Genomic DNA, 5,000 nt, shown 5'->3' with positions numbered 1-5,000 from the left:
TCAGCAACACTGCCTTGTAGTAAGCATTTAATGATGAATTGACTAAATGTCTGTTTTATCAGACTCACTTTGACTATATATGTTGTAGCAAGAGATTGTTTCTAGCTTACGGCCATACCAGCCTGGGTACTCCCGATCTCGTCTGATCTCGGAAGCTAAGCAGGGTCGGGCCTGGTTAGTACTTGGATGGGAGACCGCCTGGGAATACCAGGTGCTGTAAGCATTTTGTCCACGAGGGTGTGCTCTTGCACTATTTCATCAGCAACACTGCCTTGTAGTAAGCATTTAATGATGAATTGACTAAATGCAGCTTCCTGCCTTTTTAATAGGATCAATTTTCCTTGTGTTTTCAATTAGCATCTGCCTTGTATTTATAAGACAAACAAGAATATTGTTGCTGAATGCAGCTTGTGTGTGCTTTGTGCTCCTTTGCCCTGTTCAATTGATGAAAGGAAATAAAGTTTGTATTTTATCCAACTACCTGTGCTAAAAAGTCATGGGAAGAGTGTTTGTAATTTCTTCTACTTTTTCAGTGACACAAAGTTCAAGCTGCTTATCTAATTGGTGGAAATGCAATGTCTGTTTATCACACTCACTTTGACTATATATGTTGTAGCAAGAGATTTTTTCTCGCTTACGGCCATACCAGCCTGGGTACGCACGATCTCGTCTGATCTCGGAAGCTAAGCAGGGTCGGGCCTGGTTAGTACTTGGATGGGAGACCGCCTGGGAATACCAGGTGCTGTAAGCATTTTGTCCACGAGGGTGTGCTCTTGCACTATTTCATCAGCAACACTGCCTTGTAGTAAGCATTTAATGATGAATTCACTAAATGTCTGTTTTATCAGACTCACTTTGACTATATATGTTGTAGCAAGAGATTGCTTCTCGCTTACGGCCATATCAGCCTGGGTACGCCCGATCTCGTCTGATCTCGGAAGCTAAGCAGGGTCGGGCCTGGTTAGTACTTGGATGGGAGACCGCCTGGGAATACCAGGTGCTGTAAGCATTTTGTCCACGAGGGTGTGCTCTTGCACTATTTCATCAGCAACACTGCCTTGTAGTAAGCATTTAATGATGAATTGACTAAATGCAGCTTCCTGCCTTTTTAATAGGATCAAATTTCCTTGTGTTTTCAATTAGCATCTGCCTTGTATTTATAAGACAAACAAGAATATTGTTGCTGAATGCAGCTTGTGTGTGCTTTGTGCTCCTTTGCCCTGTTCAAATGATGAAAGGAAATAAAGTTTGTATTTTATCCAACTACCTGTGCTAAAAAGTGATGGGAAGAGTGTTTGTAATTTCTTCTACTTTTTCAGTGACACAAAGTTCAAGCTGCTTATCTAATTGGTGGAAATGCAATGTCTGTTTATCACACTCACTTTGACTATATATGTTGTAGCAAGAGATTTTTTCTCGCTTACGGCCATACCAGCCTGGGTACGCACGATCTCGGCTGCTCTCGGAAGCTAAGCAGGGTCGGGCCTGGTTAGTACTTGGATGGGAGACCGCCTGGGAATACCAGGTGCTGTAAGCATTTTGTCCACGAGGGTGTGCTCTTGCACTATTTCATCAGCAACACTGCCTTGTAGTAAGCATTTAATGATGAATTGACTAAATGTCTGTTTTATCAGACTCACTTTGACTATATATGTTGTAGCAAGAGATTGTTTCTCGCTTACGGCCATATCAGCCTGGGTACTCCCGATCTCGTCTGATCTCGGAAGCTAAGCAGGGTCGGGCCTGGTCAGTACTTGGATGGTAGACCGCCTGGGAATACCAGGTGCTGTAAGCATTTTGTCCACGAGGGTGTGCTCTTGCACTATTTCATCAGCAACACTGCCTTGTAGTAAGCATTTAATGATGAATTGACTAAATGCAGCTTCCTGCCTTTTTAATAGGATCAAATTTCCTTGTGTTTTCAATTAGCATCTGCCTTGTATTTATAAGACAAACAAGAATATTGTTGCTGAATGCAGCTTGTGTGTGCTTTGTGCTCCTTTCCCCTGTTCAAATGATGAAAGGAAAAAAAGTTTGTATTTTATCCAACTACCTGTGCTAAAAAGTGATGGGAACAGTGTTTGTAATTTCTTCTACTTTTTCAGTGACACAAAGTTCAAGCTGCTTATCTAATTGGTGAAAATGCAATGTCTGTTTATCACACTCACTTTGACTATATATGTTGTAGCAAGAGATTGTTTCTAGCTTACGGCCATACCAGCCTGGGTACTCCCGATCTCGTCTGATCTCGGAAGCTAAGCAGGGTTGGGCCTGGTTAGTACTTGGATGGGAGACCGCCTGGGAATACCAGGTGCTGTAAGCATTTTGTCCACGAGGGTGTGCTCTTGCACTATTTCATCAGCAACACTGCCTTGTAGTAAGCATTTAATGATGAATTGACTAAATGTCTGTTTTATCAGACTCACTTTGACTATATATGTTGTAGCAAGAGATTGTTTCTAGCTTACGGCCATATCAGCCTGGGTACGCCCGATCTCGTCTGATCTCGGAAGCTAAGCAGGGTCGGGCCTGGTTAGTACTTGGATGGGAGACCGCCTGGGAATACCAGGTGCTGTAAGCATTTTGTCCACGAGGGTGTGCTCTTGCACTATTTCATCAGCAACACTGCCTTGTAGTAAGCATTTAATGATGAATTGACTAAATGCAGCTTCCTGCCTTTTTAATAGGATCAAATTTCCTTGTGTTTTCAATTAGCATCTGCCTTGTATTTATAAGACAAACAAGAATATTGTTGCTGAATGCAGCTTGTGTGTGCTTTGTGCTCCTTTGCACTGTTCAAATGATGAAAGGAAATAAAGTTTGTATTTTATCCAACTACCTGTGCTAAAAAGTGATGGGAAGAGTGTTTGTAATTTCTTCTACTTTTTCAGTGACACAAAGTTCAAGCTGCTTATCTAATTGGTGGAAATGCAATGTCTGTTTATCACACTCACTTTGACTATATATGTTGTAGCAAGAGATTTTTTCTCGCTTACGGCCATACCAGCCTGGGTACGCACGATCTCGGCTGATCTCGGAAGCTAAGCAGGGTCGGGCCTGGTTAGTACTTGGATGGGAGACCGCCTGGGAATACCAGGTGCTGTAAGCATTTTGTCCACGAGGGTGTGCTCTTGCACTATTTCATCAGCAACACTGCCTTGTAGTAAGCATTTAATGATGAATTGACTAAATGCAGCTTCCTGCCTTTTTAATAGGATCAAATTTCCTTGTGTTTTCAATTAGCATCTGCCTTGTATTTATAAGACAAACAAGAATATTGTTGCTGAATGCAGCTTGTGTGTGCTTTGTGCTCCTTTGCACTGTTCAAATGATGAAAGGAAATAAAGTTTGTATTTTATCCAACTACCTGTGCTAAAAAGTGATGGGAAGAGTGTTTGTAATTTCTTCTACTTTTTCAGTGACACAAAGTTCAAGCTGCTTATCTAATTGGTGGAAATGCAATGTCTGTTTATCACACTCACTTTGACTATATATGTTGTAGCAAGAGATTTTTTCTCGCTTACGGCCATACCAGCCTGGGTACGCACGATCTCGGCTGATCTCGGAAGCTAAGCAGGGTCGGGCCTGGTTAGTACTTGGATGGGAGACCGCCTGGGAATACCAGGTGCTGTAAGCATTTTGTCCACGAGGGTGTGCTCTTGCACTATTTCATCAGCAACACTGCCTTGTAGTAAGCATTTAATGATGAATTGACTAAATGTCTGTTTTATCAGACTCACTTTGACTATATATGTTGTAGCAAGAGATTGTTTCTCGCTTACGGCCATATCAGCCTGGGTACTCCCGATCTCGTCTGATCTCGGAAGCTAAGCAGGGTCGGGCCTGGTCAGTACTTGGATGGTAGACCGCCTGGGAATACCAGGTGCTGTAAGCATTTTGTCCACGAGGGTGTGCTCTTGCACTATTTCATCAGCAACACTGCCTTGTAGTAAGCATTTAATGATGAATTGACTAAATGCAGCTTCCTGCCTTTTTAATAGGATCAAATTTCCTTGTGTTTTCAATTAGCATCTGCCTTGTATTTATAAGACAAACAAGAATATTGTTGCTGAATGCAGCTTGTGTGTGCTTTGTGCTCCTTTGCCCTGTTCAAATGATGAAAGGAAATAAAGTTTGTATTTTATCCAACTACCTGTGCTAAAAAGTGATCGGAAGAGTGTTTGTAATTTCTTCTACTTTTTCAGTGACACAAAGTTCAAGCTGCTTATCTAATTGGTGGAAATGCAATGTCTGTTTATCACACTCACTTTGACTATATATGTTGTAGCAAGAGATTTTTTCTCGCTTACGGCCATACCAGCCTGGGTACGCACGATCTCGGCTGATCTCGGAAGCTAAGCAGGGTCGGGCCTGGTTAGTACTTGGATGGGAGACCGCCTGGGAATACCAGGTGCTGTAAGCATTTTGTCCACGAGGGTGTGCTCTTGCACTATTTCATCAGCAACACTGCCTTGTAGTAAGCATTTAATGATGAATTGACTAAATGTCTGTTTTATCAGACTCACTTTGACTATATATGTTGTAGCAAGAGATTGTTTCTCGCTTACGGCCATATCAGCCTGGGTACTCCCGATCTAGTCTGATCTCGGAAGCTAAGCAGGGTCGGGCCTGGTCAGTACTTGGATGGTAGACCGCCTGGGAATGCCAGGTGCTGTAAGCATTTTGTCCACGAGGGTGTGCTCTTGCACTATTTCATCAGCAACACTGCCTTGTAGTAAGCGTTTAATGATGAATTGACTAAATGCAGCTTCCTGCCTTTTTAATAGGATCAAATTTCCTTGTGTTTTCAATTAGCATCTGCCTTGTATTTATAAGACAAACAAGAATATTGTTGCTGAATGCAGCTTGTGTGTGCTTTGTGCTCCTTTGCCCTGTTCAAATGATGAAAGGAAATAAAGTTTGTATTTTATCCAACTACCTGTGCTAAAAAGTGATGGGAATAGTGTTTGTAATTTCTTCTACTTTTTCAGTGACACAAA

At 42.1% G+C, this 5,000-nt stretch overlaps 10 non-coding genes and 2 pseudogenes across 10 annotated transcripts; all 12 read left to right on the top strand.

The window, feature by feature from the left end:
• The first annotated feature begins 104 nt into the window (after positions 1-104).
• Positions 105-223, top strand: LOC145857628 (5S ribosomal RNA). Its single transcript, XR_014378528.1, has one exon. It is a non-coding gene; the product is annotated as a 5S ribosomal RNA (ribosomal RNA).
• Positions 224-632: 409 nt separating this feature from the next.
• On the top strand, positions 633-751 carry LOC145885243 (5S ribosomal RNA). The gene has a single exon (XR_014396824.1). It is a non-coding gene; the product is annotated as a 5S ribosomal RNA (ribosomal RNA).
• Positions 752-890: 139 nt separating this feature from the next.
• Positions 891-1,009, top strand: LOC145883280 (5S ribosomal RNA). Its single transcript, XR_014394855.1, has one exon. It is a non-coding gene; the product is annotated as a 5S ribosomal RNA (ribosomal RNA).
• A 409-nt stretch (positions 1,010-1,418) lies between these two features.
• LOC145852743 (uncharacterized) lies at positions 1,419-1,537 on the top strand (annotated as a pseudogene).
• A 139-nt stretch (positions 1,538-1,676) lies between these two features.
• On the top strand, positions 1,677-1,795 carry LOC145850820 (5S ribosomal RNA). The gene has a single exon (XR_014372668.1). It is a non-coding gene; the product is annotated as a 5S ribosomal RNA (ribosomal RNA).
• Positions 1,796-2,204: 409 nt separating this feature from the next.
• On the top strand, positions 2,205-2,323 carry LOC145857471 (5S ribosomal RNA). Its single transcript, XR_014378369.1, has one exon. It is a non-coding gene; the product is annotated as a 5S ribosomal RNA (ribosomal RNA).
• A 139-nt stretch (positions 2,324-2,462) lies between these two features.
• LOC145883278 (5S ribosomal RNA) lies at positions 2,463-2,581 on the top strand. Its single transcript, XR_014394853.1, has one exon. It is a non-coding gene; the product is annotated as a 5S ribosomal RNA (ribosomal RNA).
• A 409-nt stretch (positions 2,582-2,990) lies between these two features.
• LOC145851380 (5S ribosomal RNA) lies at positions 2,991-3,109 on the top strand. The gene has a single exon (XR_014373231.1). It is a non-coding gene; the product is annotated as a 5S ribosomal RNA (ribosomal RNA).
• Positions 3,110-3,518: 409 nt separating this feature from the next.
• On the top strand, positions 3,519-3,637 carry LOC145851379 (5S ribosomal RNA). Its single transcript, XR_014373230.1, has one exon. It is a non-coding gene; the product is annotated as a 5S ribosomal RNA (ribosomal RNA).
• Positions 3,638-3,776: 139 nt separating this feature from the next.
• On the top strand, positions 3,777-3,895 carry LOC145850819 (5S ribosomal RNA). Its single transcript, XR_014372667.1, has one exon. It is a non-coding gene; the product is annotated as a 5S ribosomal RNA (ribosomal RNA).
• Positions 3,896-4,304: 409 nt separating this feature from the next.
• On the top strand, positions 4,305-4,423 carry LOC145851378 (5S ribosomal RNA). The gene has a single exon (XR_014373229.1). It is a non-coding gene; the product is annotated as a 5S ribosomal RNA (ribosomal RNA).
• A 139-nt stretch (positions 4,424-4,562) lies between these two features.
• Positions 4,563-4,681, top strand: LOC145852944 (uncharacterized; annotated as a pseudogene).
• Positions 4,682-5,000: the final 319 nt, after the last annotated feature.

Source organism: Salmo salar, chromosome 08 (assembly GCF_965601325.2).
Source record: "Salmo salar chromosome 08, fSalSal1, whole genome shotgun sequence".
Classification (NCBI taxonomy): domain Eukaryota; kingdom Metazoa; phylum Chordata; class Actinopteri; order Salmoniformes; family Salmonidae; genus Salmo; species Salmo salar.
The sequence above is the reverse complement of the archived record's forward strand: the minus strand, read 5'-3'. Positions and strand labels throughout refer to the sequence as shown.